We start from the raw sequence: 22,480 nt of genomic DNA, 5'->3' as shown, positions 1-22,480 counted from the left end.
TCAGCTTTCAAAGGCTAGTAATCAGGCATACACTGGGGTCACCTTCATTTTCCCAGTGTAATCCAACACTTGAGCACACTTGTGGCATTCTTTCTACAACTGAACTCAAATATCAATCAGATAGACAGCACTGTTACAGAAGTTCCCACAAACGTGCTGCACTTGTGGCTTGCTTTTCTTTCACTCTACATCTGGAAGGTGTGGACTCTGTGTTGTCATGTCACCATTTGAATATGGGTCATTAACCTGTTATAGGATGAAACTCTGAAAAGGTCTAGCTTAATTTGTTAATTTCTTTTGCAAATGACAATTCAGAAGGTGTAGTAACACAGTCTTTTCCAACACTGCCTTTGTACAGAGAATTAGTGGTTATATAGTAAGTAATCAGCAAAAGTTGGAACCCCTGCAGGAATTGTTTGCATCAGTTTTCAAGGCTTCATTAACTTACACTGCTGCAGAAATGAGAGAAGTTAACCTATTACTTGATCCATGAAAAAGGCCTGTTTTACATGAAATTTGAACACATTTTTAGTTGTTGATGGCTTTTTTTTAATCTGGCAGTTCAGGACTGCTCCTTATAATTAATGTTGATATGAGCAGGTTTACGAGAAACAAAAACACTCAGTAGTTTAAGTGCTGGGTATTTGTAGACAGGGACAGGTGTGGTCCTGCTTCTGAATATATGATGTTCATCTTCATTTTACATCATAGCTTTGTACCATTTACTGTTATTCATTGGCCTTGAACTGCTTCCATCCATCTACTATCTATACCGCTTATTCCTGAACAGGGTCGTGAGAGGGCTGGAGCCTATCCCAGCTGATAATGGGCAAGGCCCAGGGTACACCTTGGACAGGTCACCATTCTATCACAGGACTGACATGTCGACAAACAACCACAAACACTCACATGCAAACCCCCAGGTCAGCCAGGACTCAAACCTGAAACCTTCTTGCTGTGAGGCAACAGCAGCCACATCCATTTACACTTTTATTGCTTCTGGTGGGCTATAGTAAGCTGTTAGTCATGTTGTAATCCCTAACAATATCATGACAAGATTTACTTATCATTATAAAGTTTGTTTACTACACTGTGTAGTAATAATGACCAACCTCAGCCTTGGAATATTTGGTGTCAGGTGAAATGTTATGATTTTAAAATGAAAAAGGTCATTGTAAATAAATAAATAAATAGATGGAGATATAATTATGACTTCAATATCCCAGAATTACAACTTAGTACTGTGTCTCATAATTACGAGTAAACTATGTCCTAATTATATGCTACCTCCTAATTATGGAATTGTTTTCTTGTAATTATGAGGTCTTGATTTTGTAATTATGAGAAAAAGCGATTATCATTCATCATAATGCTGTCATACTGTGGTTTTCTAACCCTAAACCAACAACCAATCAGGTGCCCTGATGTAATGCTGGTATATACACAAGTTTGATATGGAATGACATAAAGCTGTACCACCCCGCATGTTGTTACTGGAGGGTCTTTGTATGAGACACTGTGAGTGATACCACAGTAAGTATAACAATTAGCCCGACAAAATGAGGCCTCTACTCATTGGAGCTGATCAGTCGGAAAGCGCTTTGACCTGCTCGGAGTCACTCTGTGCTATATGTGAAAAAGCAGCTACAGGATCCATCATAGATACAAAGTCATACAGCAGAAATGCATCCAAGCTATCAAATCTGTGACCCTATCTAAATGGTATGGTGCCATTTGATAACAGTTATCAAAATAAAGCATGCAGTTCAACACCTGTTATCTCGCAATTATCATATCCAGATCTCATAATTACACTATAGTAAGTCATAATTATGTGATAACGGTAGTCATAATTACAAGATAAGATATCCCCCTTTTTGTTCTTTATAGTGCGGTGTGCAGAATGCAGTGTGTATCCATAAGTACCCAAGGTAATCAGTGTATCATCAGTCTGTCATCATCCACTTAACTACTCAGTCTGTCTCCTGTGTTGCTCCTGCTGCTGAAACTTGCTAACATGAGGGGGAAAATAATAACAATAAAATAAAATCAAAAATTAAATACAAAGTTTGAAAGAGAGTTTGAGAGAAAGGTCGGAAACCCAGGCTATAACATAAATGCACCTTAAAACGAACATAGCAAGTATTTATTGGTTCTGAAAAACATATTTAAACGCAACTAGTTATATTTATTTCATGACACTTTTTTTTTTCAAAATAAAATTGATGATAATATCAAAGTCACACCTTCTGTATCGAATATACTATATGTGAAAGGTTCTAGATACAATCAGCTGATCTTTAATTTTTAATGTGTGCAAGTGTTAACCCTCCACCATTAGTATGCTTTGCTATGTAGTTTTCACATTTCTATGTATCATCCATTGTCCTACTCGGAAGGGCCTATTCCCCTTGTACTGCTACGCTAACTCCCACTGTCAGCCTAGAGATGGCATGCACATTCACATGTCTCCCTCATGGCCTGACCTGCTTTTTTTCACCCAGCAGTGAGGAGCTTCACAAGGCGGGTGTAATACATCTGGATGTTGCTGCTGGTACCTACTGTGCAAGTGTATGAGTCAGATAGCAACATATTCATATTTTGCTATTTGTAGGGCATCTGATGGGCCCTGCACTCTGCACAGTCATTTACAATATGTCCATTTTTCTTTCTCCAGTTTCCAAAGTCCAATTTCCTTCTCACTCACTCTCGGACTGAATAACCGCCCCAGCTTTTGCCTGACTTGCAGTGCTCCCATGATATTTTATCAATTTCAGTTTGTTTCGATTTTGTGTGTGTCTGCGTGTGTGTGTGATAGAGGGATACATTTGTGCAGCTGTTTTTGTTTCCTATGTGTGTGAGTGTGTGTGCATGTTTGTTGCTGATGTTGCTTGATGTGGTAGAATCAGACTATAGGGAGTGTTCAGATAGTAATATTTCCTCCACAGGGTCTCTTTAAAGGGAGCTTTCTTGCAAACAAACAAGTTTACATTCAGCGTTTCACACAAAAATGCACTGCTTGTATCCTTGAGGCCTCACAAATATTTTAAATGTATTTCTTTTCTCATAAAATATTTAGGCCATGTTTTGAATATTTTCAGATCTGGGGGGCATTCATTGTACATTGCTAAACAGGCCCAAGATCAAATGAGTAATGCTGGATTTTGAAATGCCAGGTAAGGTTATCCAGAAATTTTGGTTCTTCAACCCCAACTGAGTTGTGGATTAGAAAAAATGGATTCAGTCATCCAAGATAAATGTACGCTGTCATATTCACTGACTATACACAACCAGCTGGTTTCTCATTGGTTATGTGCAAATGTCCCCCATAAAATGTAGTCTGTTACTGCAGCAGAGCAGCAGCTTCTGCTGTATGACCAAAAGTTGCAAAAATGTGGCAAGACGGATGGTAAAAAGTGGTTGACAAATTAAAAGCATATGTACCGCATTTAGTTCCTTAAGGTGAGCACAACTGCATGTCCACTGTTTTGATATGGTGATATAATTTGTATTATCTCTGCCACATCTATAAAAAGTAAGCTAATCCTGTGAACAGCTCCATGCTCTTACATCCAACAGGATGCTTAGCCAAAACAGAACAATAGATTCACAACTCAAAGGGAATTCCACTGGACACAAGGGACAATAAGGTGAGCTTCGTTTAGTAATAGTAGTTTATGACTAGATGATGATCTGCAGCCGTTGAACACATTTCATTAAATGGTTACATACAGTTGTCTACAAACTAAACAATTATCAGCTGTATACATACTTTAGATCAAAACAGATCAGTTTCTTTCAAGGTAAACAATCTTATTCCAAAACATTTATTTCACTGTTCACATTATCACATGTACAATAGTTGTCAAAATATGTCAAGCCCTCGACTGTTATGAATTCCATTCACATCAAGGATTCACACCCCTTTACTTTTTGCACATTTTATGTGATTTCCATTTCAATATGAATTTACAATGCAGTGAAAATACAAAAAGTGAAGCTGTGGGACTAAGGCGATTGTATATAGACTACTCTTAATTCTGCTAAATTGACAAGTTGGCCAAAGCTGTTGATAAATGTAATAATAGGATTCAGATCAGTTCACTCCCTTTTGTTTGTAAATGCACATAGGAAGAAGGCAGACTATGAAAACTCAAAAGAATTGTTTCAGAGCCAGCTACCCTTTTAGAAAAGCTTGACAAAAGTCACTTTTTCCCTAATTTTCCACATTACCAGCCATAAATAAGAAGCTGCCGCTTGCGAGAAATCAGTGCAATCACCCACAACCCCATAAAATGATTTCAGTCTCTTGTTTCTGTTGACACTGGTTGTTTCTCTGAGCTTAACTTTGGAGAGAATGCCCACTATTTCAAACCTCTTTGTCACACACTAGACAGTCCTTCTGCACTGCTGTCTAAAACAGAATCAGTCAGCCCACAGCAGTTCTCAGTGAAATCACAGCAGTATAATTGCTCTGTTCTATTGCTTACAATTGTTGGCCCCCGTTGGCAAAGTCTATCTGCTTGCTCTGTGGCAGAATGCTGGGTTGTTGTTTATTATTCAAGCTAATGGGACTAGTTCAAACATAAACAGTTAAGCGAGTGATTTTCTGTACTCTGGACCTGCTGTGGTAGGATGACTGTTGACCTGTGTCTCGCTTGATGCCTGGGCCTCTTCCTGCAGTTTCTCAAATTGTTCTGCCACCGCCCAGCACACTGCCTCTACCTCCTCTTGTCCGGTGTATGGCTAATTGGCTGAAACTCATTCTTCAGCCTTCTATTAATGTAGCTCCTCTTTTTTTTGTAGTCTGGCTTGAACATGCAAAGAACTGAGTAGCTTCTTCCAGGAACTGTTCTAATAAATGATCAGCAGGAGTAGCAGCAACTGACTGGCTTCAAAAATATTCTCAAAAATGTCCAGATATAACCCTTTATTCAAAGTGTTAGCAAAGCATAAAAAGCTAAGATATTAGCTCCCTCAAATGTGAACTAATGCAAGCAGGTTTTGAATTTTAATGCAATACTCACATGTCAGATATACTGTATGTTGATATAACCATTCCTTCTCTGCAGTCCATTCATAGAGACTATACTGTGATGGGGGACAAAATCAACAGTCCTTGTTCTGTGAGAGAAAAAAGAGCATTCTTACCCTGAATCCTGTCTAGTTTTTAACTAGTAGTGGTGCTACAGAACATTTTCTTCCTATTTTATTTGCATTGTGTGTATCCTGAATTGATTATCTGAATATATGTATAATCATTTATGAAAACAATAATTAGTTGCATCTCCAATTGTTCCACACCCATGTGAGTTTCATTCTGATGCTGGTTTCACATTATTTGGTTGGCCGGGATTGGAGTGTACAGCGGTGGTGCACCAACAAAAGCAATGAAGCATAGGATGGCAGGGCAGCAAACATAAATGCCAACAAATGCCCGATTGATCTTTAAATATTTTTAAAATCACTTATGCAAATGATGTATGAGGAAGGAAATGTATGTTTTGGTGAGAAAGACTGACCATAAACATAAACAAGAAAACTTCACAGAAAACCTTTAAGTTTAACAAAAGCTAAAAGGGAGGCACTTTACTGTTTTGTCTCAGCCTGTTGCTGAGACAAAACAGTAAGGCTATGCAGGGGAACAGTGTCCAGGCATGCAATTTGGTATTGAAAATACTACTGCTGAAGCATCACTTTAGCTTTGGCTGAACAATGACAGTGGATTTTGTCCCCCATTTCATACAGTGTCGATCTCCTCATAGTTAGTAAGGAGAGGAGAAATGATTACTGTGACCATTAACTCTCTGAGCGCATAGGTGAGTGTTTTTTAAAGATATATTTGGAAAAAAAAAACTTTATCATCTTCATATTTGGCTAAATAACCCACAAGTATTCTTTCGACATACTCAATTTACCCTGACAAATGTATCAGACCTTCGGTGTCTCAAAGCAAATCAAACTAAAATAAAATGTGAAGAAATGACTCATCATCACATGAAACTATACATTTCCCTGAACCAGTCTCCACATGCTGCACCACATTTAGAGCTGAACTATATTGGGAAATGACAAAAAAGCTTTCTAGTATATTCATAAAAGTCAATAGCTATTTTGTTAGAGTTACTCCCAGTATACATTCCTAATAGCTAAATCTTTCAAAAACCCACAGCAGAGCATAACTAACAAAAGATGAATGCTTGTGAACAGAAGGAATCGATCGCAAAAGACCTTCCATAACCACCCGTACACAAAAAAACCTCTTACTCATTCACCTCCCCACCTTCATTCTCAGATACACATACTGCACACACATGCACGCTAAATAACACATGCGCGCACACACACTTCCCATACCATCACAGTCGAGTGGTTTGGCAGAGCGACAGCAGCAGCAGTGGTGTGGAGCTGTCTGCTGTTCTCTGTGCACTCACCTTTCACCTCCTGCCATTTTAGCCTCAGTGATTCCATTAGTGCACCTGAATACAGATGCAGAGTTCAGGCCTCTGTTCTCACCTGGCACACGAGGACACCAGTGCACCAAATGTAACAAATATAACGTGTAGGAACGGGGAAACACAGCGACAATAAAAATCAAATACGAAGCCATGTGACAGCTGGAGAGACGGTACGCCAGTGTTGTTTGTATTGTTCTGAAATAATTTGTTTTCCACCTCTTTTCAACTCATTTCACCCTGCTTTTTCTCTACTTATTCCACCTCTCTGTCCTATTGCCTCTCTGCACCAATTTGCATCCCCTTTTGTCTGCATGGCTGCCCTTTTCCAGTCAAATACCCATCTTCCCCTTTCTGAAATGCTTGTCCCACTCAGGATGACCATGGTATGAGAGGGGAAATTCTTTTTACACTGTTTTAATGTACGATACCACTTTACAGAGTGGCACAGAGAGTACAGACACAAGTGCTGTAATAATAATGCAATGTCTCTACTATAAAAATTACAATAACAAGAAGCTTCATGTTTCTTTAAAACATTTTGTGATAGCAAACACAGTATTGCTGCCATTCCTATTAAATATAAAATGGAACTGACTGCTGCACAGTGGTTTTTAACCTTTTGGAGGAGTGCAATCCTCTGTAGGATAGAACAATTCTTCAATCCCTGCCCAGACTGTCAAAGTTCAGGAGTGCAAAATTTCACAGTCGGCAATTTAAATGTTTAATTTAATGAGGTTGCATGCTAACTGGCTACTGTCTGTGGCCTCATCCTGTCCTCTCTGCTGGACACTTTCCAGAACTGCTGTAGAGGAGCTGCTGGTCTCAGCCCCAAAGCCCATAAAATTTTACCTCATTTTCATAACCAGAGCTCATTAGACTTCACCATTAACTACATAAAATTGTTTTTTTCACAACAAGTCACTACAGTCAACCCAACGAGCACTGGTCAGTGTGTGTTTAGTGGGTAAACAGGAATGGGCATTCTGACCATAGGGAGAATGAAGAAGTCTGCAAGTTTGTTGTTGTATTCTGCTTGTTCAACAGTTGTTTGATTTATTACTCTCTCTATTACTGTTGGATTTTGTTGCATATTTTGAGCATTGATGTCTCTGTAAAATACAAGCTGGTGTGTGTTTGTGAGAGACAGGAAGAGAGGAGCGCTCACAGACACACAGCAGAGCAGAGAAGAAGAGCTCAAGTCTGACTATATTTTTAAAGTTTACAATATCCCAGAACTGCAAAACATCTTCTCCACTGCCTAATGACCCGACAAACCAGCGTGAGGTTAACGTAATGTCGCAGTTAAGTGGTATCAGTGCGTAGTATCAGACAATTTTTAGGAGTGGAAGTATTAGAGGGTGGTATGGGACCCAGTAGCTAATACTGGTATTGGTATTGGTGCATCCCAATTTTATACCATACAGGAATCTGATAGAGCGGCAACAAAATAAGGGAGGTGTGTCACATACTTACATACATAGACTGCATATATATTCGTTATATGTACATTTTTCAGAAATAAATATAATGCATCATTCACACAATTTGTCCCCAATGTCACACCAGCTGTCAGTCAGTAAAGTTGATAAACTCAGAGATCATATAGACTCCAATCACTGGAATTCATTATTTACAGTGGTTATCTGGAAATCATAGGAAAAAAAGTGTTCCTAGTTTTAGTTGTTGGCTCACTGCAGTAGAAAACGTACTGAACAAGCAAATACTATTTACTGACTTTGCAAGTGAAAAGAATAAGGATGAGCACTAACTGGTTTTACTAATGTACCTCTGCTAAAGTGCAGTGCAGTGCACAGTCTCTTCACCTCTTTCCTGAGCTTTTTTTGGCTGAAAAAAGGACCTGTTGACAGCCAAAGCAGCATATCTTACCCTGATGCAGATTTTCCAAAATAGAAAACACAGACTAAAGACAACTCAGACTTTCCTTAAGGTTAATCTGCCTGTAACGTTTCATCACTTTTCACCAAATCTGTAAGGCAGTGCATGATGAGCTTCACTGGTGTTGCATAGTTGTTATTTTTACCTTATAATCTGACACTGAAACCTGGCACTTTGCACAGCTTGACAGTAAACAGGAACCTAAGGAGCTTAAGTTAGGGACTGTCACAGAAGTGCATGTCTAAAAGTCAACAGAGCTTTTTAGAATTTAGCAATAGCAGTCTCTTTTTTCAGACATTTGAAATCCACTTTATTTCAGTCTGGACGTCCTGTCACTGTACAGTATACAGTCTCCTATGATAAAAAGAAAGAAGAACTGCATATCTTTTATCAGACACTGATCATAGACAGACTGTGAGGTAAATGTTTCCCACTGCTTCCTTGCTGTATTCACTGGTTCACAGTTTTTAGAGTATTTAGACTTAGTTTAGACTTTACTCATTTCTTTGAGGTTCAAATACAAATAATGCTTTATTATTTAATTAATTTAGGTAGGCTGCATAGTTAAGATATTATATTGTAAATTTTGGTGCAATGTATGAGGAGTATGAATTGCAGGAAAAATGATTTTCCTCGAAAAATGATCAATTCGAGATGATTTTTAACAAGTATCAATGCAGGCCCTGCACACTTCTGGTGTAAATCCTAATACAGATATGAACATAGATTTTTTTGGGGAAATATACAGATACAAATATAACTTTGCATTGCACACCTTCTAGAGATATTTCAGTTTAAAAGATTAATATTGAAGTAAAGGCTAGTACAAAAATGCATAACATTTTGTTATCCATCTCTGTCTCTCCCTGAAAAAGATGACCAGTGCTCTTCCTTACCTCCTCACCAACCACCAACTCTCATCAAAGGTTCTAATCTTTGATCAGGTCTTCAAAGAAGCATGCCATCAATGCTCATTAGGTTAGAAATGAAGTGGGAAAGGAGAGAGAGAGAGAAAGAGATTGCTGCTAACACCTCTGGGTTATGGCATAAATGCATGCATTAACAGGTGACTAATTACTAATCACTTCCGTGGAACACAAACCAACACATTACTTGCTGTTAGATGGTGGGAAGAAGCTGTGGTTCAGGGTTAAGATGAAAATGAGAGAGGTATCACAGAACCTGTTAACTCTAGCGGCAGCAGAAAAATGAAAGTGAAATGGAGATGAGAGCAGCAAAGGACAGAGAAATACCCTTTCTGCTGGGCAGCAGGGGAACCTTTACTCTTTAATCCAACATAAATGGGGTCTTCTCTGGTGGTATGACATAGTGTAACATGCACCAACAATACATTATAAACAGACACAGGATACTGAGTAGTGTGTAAAGTGTGAGGGGAAAAAAGTAGGTGGTTTTCGTTAGTGAATAACAGAAGACAGAGAAGAGAAATGGTCTCTACAGATAAATGCCCAGATCACTAAGTGACGCCTTCCCCGACTTTGCTCACTTTAAAAGAGACAAATTCACATGTAATGTATCCATAGCAGCACATTGCATTACTCCTGTTCCCCGGTGCTGAAATATGAGTGCTATGTCACCTAAGGCTGCCAAGCTAACAGTTTGCTTAATATAGGAAGGAGAGACAGCAAAAGCGAGAGAAAGGGGGCACTAAATGGCCTGATGGAAAGAGAGAGAAAGAGCGATAGAGGCTCCCAATGAATAGTTCCATCTGCATGTGAATGAGTCTCACCCGGGGAGATCTCTTTTGGAGAAATTAATGATCTCAGGAAAGCAGAACAGAGACTGTATGCTCCATGGAAAAAGGAACACGTCTCCCGTCAACCAGGCCACTTTCTCCTTTGCTCTTTGTATTCAGCCAGATATTAAACATCTCAGGGCCTCCTCTGGCAATCCTATGCATATCCTCTTGTTTAAATATCATTATTTCAGAGGACTAAGAGGCATTTGGTGAAAGGGCCATAATCAGAGAACAAGAAAAGAGGGATTATATTAGAGAGGGGGAGAAAGTTTGAGAAAGGGAGAAAAAAAAAAAAAAAAAAAAAAAAAAAAAAATTAAATTAAAAGAAAGCGCAAGGCATGGTCTCAGTAGTATTGACACCCAGCTGTAGGCTCTGTATTTGGGTGGTGAGATGTGAATGTTAAAAGAGCAGGAACAGGCTAATAAAGGATAATCAGCTCTGCATTGTTGAGACCTCTTCTTCTTACTCCAGCTGTCATTATTTCCTTTGTAGACACGTCAATGTACCATTGGCAAAATTATACCAGAATAATGCCTCGCTGGTAAGCACCTAGCTCAAATCAATTCCTTGCGCTTTTCTCACTTTTTGAAGTTCTAGAAAGTTTAGTTTTGGAATTGCCATTTTTAAAACATGTTAGAGAAGGTTGAGTTTGGCAAGTTTCTTTTTGACATGGAATTACTTTAGTAACACTTCATTTAATACTTCTGTTATGATTGTTGATAGATAATTGCCATGTGAATTGCCCATTTGTGCTCAGTACACCATTATAGTGTGTTATTAGGTGCTTAACTTACTTAGATTAAAACTAGGTGTTATGAAAACTTTGACATACTATGTGAACTACAGCACCATCTATATGACATATCTTGACCAATATATTACTGGAGGTATGTATATTCATTCAGTAGCTCTACCATTCACTTATTATAACTCATTTTATTACAGTAGTAGTTTTGTATGAAATTGTTTCCAGTCTTGGTTAGCTGGCTGACAGAGCACAGTCTGCGTGACAGTAGCTCTTACAGTTTAGTGCTCGTATTTGGCTGTTTACAAAGTCTAATAAGCGTGTCCCTGAGGCAGACCATGCAGCTGCAGAGGAGGAGATTGCGCTTTAGCTCCATTGTGAGGCTTGTGTTGCCTTCATCAGATCTGACAGGCAGTATGACAAGACCTATCTGCCAGCTAGCTGATAAGTGCAGCTCAAGCTGAGCTTAGGTCTGCCTCAATCCAATCATATGACAGTCCCAATGAATGGCGTTCACTCGCTGCAGCCAGGCAGTGCTATCCTGGCTCAGTCGCTAATATTGTAACACTCTAAGCCATGGGTGGAAAGCTAGCCATGCAGAATTATAGTGTATTGTATCAGATATGCTGAATCGGCTTAACTTGTGCTGAAGCTGATAAGTGTTAGCATTAGGTTTATCTAATAGTGTCTGCAAAACAGTACTTAAGGAGGGCTTTATCTTGTATATCATGCATTGTCTTGTTTTGACAAGAGAAAACTTCATAAAATAGCTAACTGAAAACACCTCAAACTAACTTAATCAATACCCAATCATATTTATAATCCGCAAAAATATTTGTTGCCACCTTAATGTTTCCAAAATACCAGATGTTCTAAAGTCATGCAACTGCCTTCACCAAACTGCAGTTATCAAACTGCCTCTGATTCAATACAAACTTCAAAATGACTGCAGTTTTCTTGCATTTGTAGAGAGTTAAGCCAAGCCATCACTCTTTCATGCTCCTTCATGACATTTACACAAATCCAATTGCAGTCTGAATACAAACACTTTCACTTGTACAGGATCCTGTGAGAATATTTTGGTTACTTATCATAGTTTTTAAATGAACTAGTCTTCTTCTATGACATACATGTGCATTCTCTCTGCCTGGTTATTGTATATTTGAGTACTGTGCAGTTTTGGCCCAGTAATCCTCAGTCGGTCATGCTGACAATCAGGCTTCATGGAGAACCAAGCCAAGTCCAATTAACAAGGCCTGTTACCATCATCTGTTGAAAGGAGCCACATACTGAGTTTTCATTTGGGACTATAATAGCAGACATGTAATGTGCACTGACAAATGGTGTTTTCAACTTCCCCTCTGTTTTGGAGAGAAAGGGAGGTGACAGAAAAGAGAACTGGCATATTCCACCATAGCTAGTGCTCACATTTTCCTCCTTTCTTCCAAATCTGCTCCCCACGCATTGTAGTTCTATGTACCAGACTTGTACTTGTGAGGTCTAATAATGAAAATCACCCTAACATACTGAGGAGCGTTTTTATAAGCCAGTCATCGTAAAATCTGTCATAGCAACACACCACAACATTTTCTTACATTAAAATCTAGAACATTTTCTGAGTGCACAACTAAAAAAGTGAGATGAGTGAGTGAACAGTGAGGATCACTTTGACAATATCATTTAGGATAAAAACTGTTGAGACATTAACAATCAACACAGAGTAATTTGTTTCACAAAACAGCTCACGTTAAGGTCCTTCTTCTATTTCAAATGCCAAGTATAAAATTTCACTATTTACAATACATAAAGTATGTAACAAAAAAACTCAATGGTCACAAGCTCTTTCTGATGCTTTCACCCACATCTCGTGGTCATCATCAACAGACAGATTTTTCTCAGAGTTTAAATTGATTTATTAATTGTAATGTAGGCTCCCTGCAGATCAAGTTTGCAGAGGTAATGTTTCTATACCAGTGTCTGTTTGTTGATTGGTTTGCTCACAGCATAATTCAAAAAGTAATGAATGGATTTTGATGAAATATTTTGGACAGGTAGGCTATGACTCAGGAAGTTATTCATTAGATTTTGGTGTTGATCTGGATCATCATCCAGGTACAGGGATTTTTATAAATGATTCTTCACCGTTGTGAGTGTCGGAAATGTTATTGACTGTATGTGAAAGCCCGTAACCCGTTTGGGACTAAGTGGTATAGAAAATGGATGGATGGATGTGAAAGCCTCCTTGTGGTGAAAGTGTGCGGCTGTGCTGGTGAGCACCTAGAATGAAGATGAGTGAAGGTAATAAGGAAGCACACTGGAAAACTGACTCCAAAGTGGACCAAAGTTGTGTGTCTCCATGAAGGACTGTAAGTACACATTGTTATTTAAGTCTGCATGAGACATTTATTTCGCCGTCTGTGGCATTTAGTAAGCACTCATGCCCATAATTTTTCTTGAATAACTTTCAAACTAATAATGATATCAATGTGATTTCAAATGCTAGTTAAGGTTTTCAGGAATCATATTATGGGGTCAAACTATCATGGAAATATAGGTGTAATGACATTATGGGTAAACTGAGCTTTCTTGGTGGAGGCTTACCCTCTCTGAGTCCTGTCTAGTTCAAATAATATTAACGTTACTTATTAGTAATGTATAATTTTTTTGTCCATCAGTATTTGTAATGTTTTTAATTAAAATGGGCCATTAGTTTTAACAAATTATTAATGTAAATATGAATATATGATGATTTGTTCATGATTAATTTCTGCAGTTAGTACTGGAAACAACAGGAAAATAGGATCAAAGCCCAGACAAAGCAGGCAGACAGATACAGCGAGTCTACATTATTAAACAAATAAACAGACTTACTCTGGGTCCAAGTGAACAAAATCAGGCCAGGAAAATTGGAAGCGAAGTCAGAAAGATGCCGCAGTTGGATACTGACATACAAGTAAACAAAAGTCTCAGAGATCAAATAGAGGCAAAGTCCAATAATGAGGCAGAATCTGGAAACATGTAAGTAAACCAAACGTACAGTAAGAAGTTAAATTCAAGGGGTAGAGACAAAAAGACAAGGTTTAAATAATCCAGACTGGAGTTCAAAACAGGGTAAACAAAGGGGAAAGCAAAACAGGCAGGGATGTCTTCTGGATCACTATAGCATAAAAGCTCAATAGATGATCTGGCAGAGTGCAAGGGAAAACAGATCCATATATACAATATATACTACAAAGCAAATGAGTGGAGTGGCCAGAAGGGAAGCAACAGGAAAATTCATATTGGTTTGTTGATGAGCAGATTTGTGATATCAATAAATCATTTTTTAGCTTTTTTTCTCAAGCATAGAGTTTATAAATATTGTATTCATTACTTTTTAATCATTAACCTTAACATCTTATGGAGATGAAAATAAATTCTCATCAAAACATTTGTTTTATAAGCAATATATGAAGACATGATATTCTGTCATTAAAAAAATAAAGAATACTAATAAAACCATATTAAGGCTACAACATGCTATAGACAAACACATTTACAGCATAACAGTAGGTTTTAATGAGACCGGTATGAGTAATAAAGTAAAGTAATACTGTATATACTGAAAAATAGTGTCAATAGAAAGCATCCAAGATGTTTTTTTTTGTTTCTCTTTGTGAAAGCTTATGGTCAGTTGGAACACTGTAACAGTGAAGGGGAAGGGTTTGTGTTCTGTGTGGTTTGGCAGCCAATCATTCATGTGCCTCCTCAGAGTTTAGCAGTTTAACACCAGGCCTGTTAAAATGCCCCAGCAGCTGTCAGTCTGGCTGCTATCCTGGCCTTGCTAGAACCCAAATATTGAGAGGGGAGGATTGCAGCCTCTGATACATAACATACCCCCTGTATGCTGACAAGTAGACAGTGTGCAATGCATTGCAGTTAGAATAACAACACTAATGAGACGCATGATACACAGCGTGTGCATCTATGTGAAAGCCGATTGACAAACAAGCAAAGCAGTCAATTGGTCAAAGGGTTAAATGTGGATAAATGGAGAAGGTCAAACAGAGATTACTTAGCATTCCTGTGAGGGGGGATGAAACACTGGAGACCTGGAGGGAAATACTCTCAGATTTTGGTGGTAGCTAGCTGCAAGCTCTCTAATAAAGACTGGAGCCTATTGAGCCATTCTAGGTCAGAATACCATGTGGATCAGTCAAAGGCATGCACACCATGTTTCCCCTGGCAAGTCCACAGGTGGTATAAACTAGGAAACACAGTCTAGAAGTCAGAATTACAGAGGTGCAGACTCCCTGCAAATTCCTTTTAATCCTCTGCCTGGCCAGGCTAACAGCAGTGTCTGTGCTTGAAGGGCAGGGTGGAAACTGTTCTCACACTGGTCAAGCTTCCTGCTGCCTGCTTTCAGTGTCCACATGAAAAGGCCCACCTTCATATCCTCTTCACAGATAGCTCACAGAGGACAAACAGTACTACTGTTGCCTCCATGGAATACAATGACTATAAGTGCATATGAAAGTGTTAGCTCTTTCTAGTAGGGGGGCATTAGTGGATATTTTTCATCCCAATTATAATTATTCAGATGCCACGTATAAGTCAACACTGTTCTCTTTAAAATATGTGTATATAATATATATGCATTTATTTTATGAATTAAAACAAATCTAGCAGGGTTCAGTGACTTTACAGCAACTCAGCACATTTTAAATTCTTTGTAACAGCCATGTGATATTTTAGTATTAGTACTATAGTACGTCATTGTAACATATTTTATGCTGTAGCTACTCAACAATGATTTTATGGTATTTTTTCATATGATATTAATATAATGCTGCAGTTTGAATTGTAAATCAATATTTTCTGTGGGCATCATCCAGTGCAAATTTAAAACATAATGTGCAGAATGTGCCTATACTGTAAATAATTTTGTCATACAATGCCAGGTTATCTGTGAAATTTACATTGTTGCTTGAAGTGTTGAATGTTTTTCTTTAATATGCAAATCATGTTTACAGCATCTTGAAGTTCAAAAAAAGGTTTGATATGTGGATGAGGTTCAGTGACATTGCTACTAGTCCAACACCATCAGAAATGACCTTTCCCATTAATATTACTGGTGCTTCTACTTATGTTAGCTTCATGGTATTCATGTGGCTTAACATCCTTTACATTGGTAAAGCAAAATAAATAGTAAAATATATCCAGTAGTTGCTTGTTTTGATAGAGTTTGAGCTTGCAGTGTATTGGCAAACTTTAAATTCAGTTTAAAGCTCATCACTATGCAGGATTATTAGCATCTTCTTGTTGTATGATAAAAGCAGCTTCATGCTGGCATATGATTTAATGCATGAATAACCTCTGGTTCACATTTATCAAGTGATAAGTATTCACAACTGATACTGACTTGACATATTACATCAGCATTAATCCATGCATTGAATCATATGCAGCCCTGTCAGTCCACTGATTAAACTATACAATCAGAACTCTAGAACAGAGCATACATAGCAGTGGTGTCATATTAAAAATCTCTGGATGCCATCTTCTGCAAATACAGTATGTTATCAGTGTCCATCACGTGAGTTTAAAATCTCCTCTCATGCCCCCTAAACCATATCTGAGTTAAAAGTTCAGTACTTCTGAATGACAAAAATATATTTGGTCTTCATCATAACTTTTTGGATGCTCCCGTACCTCAAGACTTTAAGGCAAAAAACTATGTATTTTGTCCTGTGTTTCCTTCATACAAACAAAATAGTGGCTTACTTTGTTTTTCATCTTTGCCTGAATTTAGTTGTCTATGTTTCCTTAACCCTAATTTGTTATATTTCCCTTTCACTTTTGATTTTTTCTTGTCTATACTGCAGGTCATTTTGTGGGTTACAAATTACAGTTAATTGTCTATTTACAGTATAAACATTTAAATGTAGGACACCGTGCATCTAAGATCAAAGATGGCAGTTTTTTTCACTGTTTGATATGGCAATCTCCATTGACTACTTTGCTTTCTGTATTCTGTATTACAACCCCTCTAATGTGCTTTTCTGGTACTGGCATACTGGATATTTATTAAGACTGCACATGTCATTGGCAGTTAATTGTTGTGCATTGTGAGTGGTATCCGTGCAAGCCTGAAAATCCAAAATCATTCATTCAACTATTAGAAGGAAACTATCAATAATGCTAGACCTGTTCTTTAAGATCCAGGATAAACTGTGTTTTATGTTGTTAATATCAGTAATATATAAAGCAATACCCTAGATAGCTATACTGTATATTTACAATTTGTGTAATGCAACATGCATTCAAACTCAGATGTCCAAATCAACACCAGCATTTTAACATTTTTATATCTATTTTCAATGAACACTTTGTAAATAAAGGTATGATTTGCTTCACCTAAATTTAAGTTAACTAAACCCGATCACAAAACATAAATGGTTGTCGAGAAAGGGCCTTTCATTGTGTCTCACAAGTATAAATGGGCATGCGATGAGGCTATCTACAGTTATCCTGTAAATAATGCCATCCCACATTATGGTTCCAGCAAGCATTCATATGTTATCTCGTCTATATTTTAGTCTTGCTACCCAAGACCTGTGAAAAGCAATGATCTGTTTTCCACCCTGGTATGGATCAGAGATATTCAAGACATCAACTAAGTGATGGTACCAATTCACTTTATCTTTCCTCACTCCACTTTCATCTAAGATGGTATCTTCCAGCTTCTGACTGGCTGAACACAATTAAGCCAGGTAATCAGCAGCAGGTCAGGCAGGGATAGTTGGAAAACAAGCAGGACAATGGCCCTCGAGGACTGGAATTGGCCACCCCTGTTCTAGATCATTCAAATGAGGAGTAAAATGATGGAGAGTAAAATCCTTGCCATTGTAAAATATGAAGTTAACAATTCAATTGTTCTATAGGTAAATCAGCCCAGTACCAAGTATAACACATTGTTTGGTAGTGAAATGGGGCATTTATGTTTAGAAGCTAAGATCTCACTGATTGGAGAACAGTAGTGTGGGAAGCTTGGTTCTTCACTGAGAGCGGTGACACTCACACTGTTGTATTTAGTATTTGAAGACAATTCCTATTTCACTCTGCACTTCTGATACTTTCTTTCAGTCCTGCCTTCAACTGCAGTGATTAAGTAAAAGCAATCAGATCCTCCTAACTGCTAAGACATGTCAGCCGGATCAATAAAAATGATAAACTCTTAATGAACGCCACTCTTCACCTCCTCTAATTCCACCACTCCTGCCAGTGTGAAAGCCTTTGTGCACAATAATGCCATTTAATATTTATTTACACCCTGTAAAAATCAATAAATAGATTTTAAATAGAGTCAGAAGACACCCGTTTGCCCTTTATTGCTCTTTTTAATGAAAGCTTTGGTCTCTTTGGAGATGGGAGGAGAATTTTTAAATGAAATGAAATGCACTTCAAGCATTTTGGGATGAAAAGAAAGTGGACTGAAGTAGTGTGTGTGTGTGTGTGTGTGAGTGAACATGTGCATGAAGCTTTAGCTGCTGCTGTTTGCTGCTACACAGAGAAGGAGAGAAAGTCTGAATCAGGGCTTTCAGTAATCAGTGTCACATTGTCAGGAAGGCTGCTTTTGACTAATGAGAGGTGCTGACAGCCTGGGTGCACACTCCCTTGGCTCTGCTGAGTGGGACAGATCTGTTTCAGGGCCTTTGTCAGGTTCACTCTGCTCTTCTCTTTCTCTCACTCTGTCTATCTCTATTTCCTTCTTTTCTATCTCCAAGTGTCAGGGAGACCAATGACCAGTGGTCAGCCCCAAGGACGCCTCCTGGCATTCTACATGGTGACAAATTGACCATGGGGGACAAGGTGCCTCAAAATTACTCCGGGGATGAAGAGGTTTTGAATGTTCACTTATTCCCCTGGATCTGTAAACTGCAAATTTTGTCAGAATTGCAAAGACAGGAAGAAGAGAGGGGATGTCATAATGTCAGAAAATAAGCACATTAGGAAAGGAAAGGTGGCGGGAGCAATACTGGAGTGAGTCTGGGATTTAATGAAAAAAAAAACCCTGAACTGAACAACAGAGGTCACCTATTCAGCATGTTGTGTATCAAAGGTCAGAGGATGAATCCTTTCATCACAGTGTGTAGTTCAGCTGAAATGCAGTTCAAACTGACTTGTATGGGATGAGGGTGATCTTTTTAAATCAAAAACCCACCAACTCACCAGTGTGGGTGCAATGTAAGCATTTCCAAAAAGCATATTTTCTGTGAATCCCAAATTGTTTATAGAAAATGTGCAGAATGAGTCTAACATCGGCAGGAAAATGTACTGAATGACAAATAAATGTCAACTGGTATTTTATTTCCCTCAGTCCTGGGGAACGAGTTCCAAATCTGTGAGAGGATGATAACAGAAAGATTGAACAGCATCCACAAAGAGATTCAATATTAGAGGTTCAAGTGAGATCAATACTCCAGGTATTAACTGATCATTCTTGTTTACAGTCAAGTGGAACCCATCTAGGTGTTCCTGAAGCACTTGGGATCAATGGAAATAAAGTTACAGTAGCTTAAACATTCCTGGACTCGCCACCTGGAGATGTCACTCTTGGAGGTGATTTGTTGGTGTATCATGTAAGCCCACTTTTGAGGGTATGTTACTGACAGTAAAATGCAGTTACCACCCACAGCACATTTGTCAAATCTGCTCCCAGTGCTAATCTGACACAAACATGTTTGTGTGTGCTTCTTGCTCTATAAAAACCCCAACTTTGCAACAGCTTTGACACCAGTCAACACCAATCAGAATGCCGAAGGCAAAGAAGACAATACACACAGGTGCACTGACAAGTGGTGTGTGTTTACGTTATGGGAGCTTTTCTCACTCCAGTTGTCCTTGCTGGCTGTCTCCAGTCAGGCCTACCTTTGAGTTAATCAGGCCGTCTCAGTTCCTTAGATGGCCCCCTGGGACAGCACAGCCACCAGCACACTTAATTGGTTCATTTGTTCCGTCATGTTTTGCTGAGCAGAGACAGAACGAGAGGAAATGCTGCAGTGGAACCATTGTCTCCACGCTCGTCCCCAAGGATAACAGAAAGTGACACATGAATACTCTCCCAGATAGATAAATAGAAGAATGGAAGTTAGATAAAGTGGCTAATGAAAGGAGGAAGGCAATTCATTTTCTGGCTGCAGTGTGAAGGTCCTGTTTGACTTAATGTATGTCTATCGGCTTAGATAAGTTTAATATTGAACAGAAGGAGCGATAGTATAGTGATATTCAATTTCCCTGCCTTTGTCTTTCATTGTCTTTGTCTCTCTTCACCACACCTGAAAATATAAATACGGCATTGGTACATAGATGGGTCGCACAGATGGGTGACAGAGTAAAAACCTGAATAAATGAATGCTCTCTTCCAGGATGACAGTACCCCCATTCATAGGGCACAAGCAGTCAAGTATGAAAATGATGTGAATCATATGCTATGGCCTTCACAGTCACCACATGTCAAACCAACTAAACACATACTGGAGATTTTGGAAGAAGGGAGTTTATCCCTTCAGTAGAGCTCCAAAGTCTTGTAGACTCACTGCCAAGGTGTATTGAAGCTCGGCCAACAGGCACCTTACTTGTTTATGCAGTTTTTCCCCTTAATTTGTTACCTCTTTGTATAGTGAATCAGATGTAAAACCTGACCATCTCATGTGATTTTAGTTAGCAACCTAATAGAGAAGTTGAAATTGCTAAAAGGTTGGAAAAATGGTTGAAACATCCAGCCTTTTAAATATTTAACTTAAAAACCGGCAGTTCCACTGTACAAATATGATGGCAATAATACTGTATTCGCTTTTATACAAACAATTGTATTCAATAACATTTCGTTTAAAATCAAATGAACACATTTGTGACATGACGTGTTGTAGCAGGGGGTACTGAAGTCATCTGACATGACTGGGGGCAGCTCGGTCTCACAGCAAAATGAACAGTAGCTACGTTGGTCCATAGTGTAGTAGTGTCACAATAATGGCTGTACAATTGTGACATGGCAGTGTTTGTTGTATTGCTGCCAAGTGTCCTTCTTTGTGGTGTTTGCACTTGTCAAACAGGGAAATGGCACATACAGCTACCAACTGTGGAGACAGAAACCAATGTGTAGTGTCCATTGAAGGCATACAGTTTAGAACTCTATAATGTTAAACACACAAGAAGGTGGTTGGTTGGGGTAGATGGATGAATCAAAAGCCTTACTATCGTGCAGAGAGACTGTGTCTGGCATTGTGTTTCCTTACCTTAACCATGCCAAAACTTAACCGTGAAGTTTCTGTGACTAAATATAACCATACTTTACAGTTTCAGTGTACTTTCAATTTCAATTTTCAATTGAGGTGTTATTGTGTCAGCAGTACATCTTCTGTTGTGAACCAGTATAGCTATTACACACATTTTGCTGTGAGACTGGGTTGCAGTGGGGATACTGTGGGACCCCCTGCTGTACAATATCCTGCATCTTTCCTTGTCCATTATATAACCTTCTATTTTGTCCTTTGTTGACCTCTACCACTGTTGACTAGACATTTGCACACACAAACAGAATATGCTGAATGTTTTGCATTAATGTGGTGATATATATACTACTACACCGCTTACTGCAATATAGCAGCCACATAGAGACCTTAGCTGACATAATGCCTCTGAATATGCTCCCCAAGCTTATCACTTCCATCTGATGAAAGTGGTAGATTGGACTGGGAGGCAAGGACAGGGAGAGAAAGGGGCAGATGGAAAGTAGAAAGAAGGGAAACCAACCAAGGCACCATGCAGCTTAATTCTCCTGTGCCTGCTCCTAAGATTATCTGCCACGATTTTTCAACATAAACTAAAGATAGATAAATAAAACCCAGAACCATACTGAATGAATAACAATGAAAAACCATAAAGGCTTCTGGGCGTCTCCAAGTAATTTATTCACCATTTGCTGGAATACCTGGAGCGAGAACAATTCAGTGGAATTGAAGGATGAAAAAGAAATAGAACATTATGTTGTAGCTGATGGGTATAAAATTACATCTGCCATTAACTCTAAGGATAATACTACCATGGTAATCAAATGATGCCTCATCAATATTGATGATTACGTGGCAGAAGGAAAAACAATGCCACCTGATAGTGGGGCATGATACTGTGGAGCATATTTTAGTCTCTTTAGACAAACAAACTGGGGGCTTTGGAGGAAATGGCGCCAGATCTATTTGGATCTGTACTTCTCAAACTGATATATTACCTGCTCACATCTGCACATAAATCTGCACAGGCATATGTAATGAAGGTAACTGTGGGGCCACACATGCAATGTCAATGAGTGTATCCTGTGAAATGAGTGCTGTTCAAAGGTATGTCCACAGTAATCTATAGGCCTCCTGTAGAAAACATTTAAAATTTACTCCACATTCACTTCACTGCAATCAGACAGATGAGCCTTAACTGAGATTTCCTCAGGATCATCCTGTCAGCCCACTCTATTCTGCTTCTGTTTCTTGAGCTCTAGTCTATTAATCAGGTTCATTTGAGGAGAACTGCAGTACTAAAGTCAAAATAAGACAAAAAAAAGGTTAAAAATTGAGAAGAGACGCCAC

This window comes from Monopterus albus, unplaced genomic scaffold (genome assembly GCF_001952655.1).
Source record: "Monopterus albus unplaced genomic scaffold, M_albus_1.0 scaffold2.1, whole genome shotgun sequence".
Taxonomy (NCBI): domain Eukaryota; kingdom Metazoa; phylum Chordata; class Actinopteri; order Synbranchiformes; family Synbranchidae; genus Monopterus; species Monopterus albus.
This window is presented reverse-complemented; position numbering follows the sequence as displayed.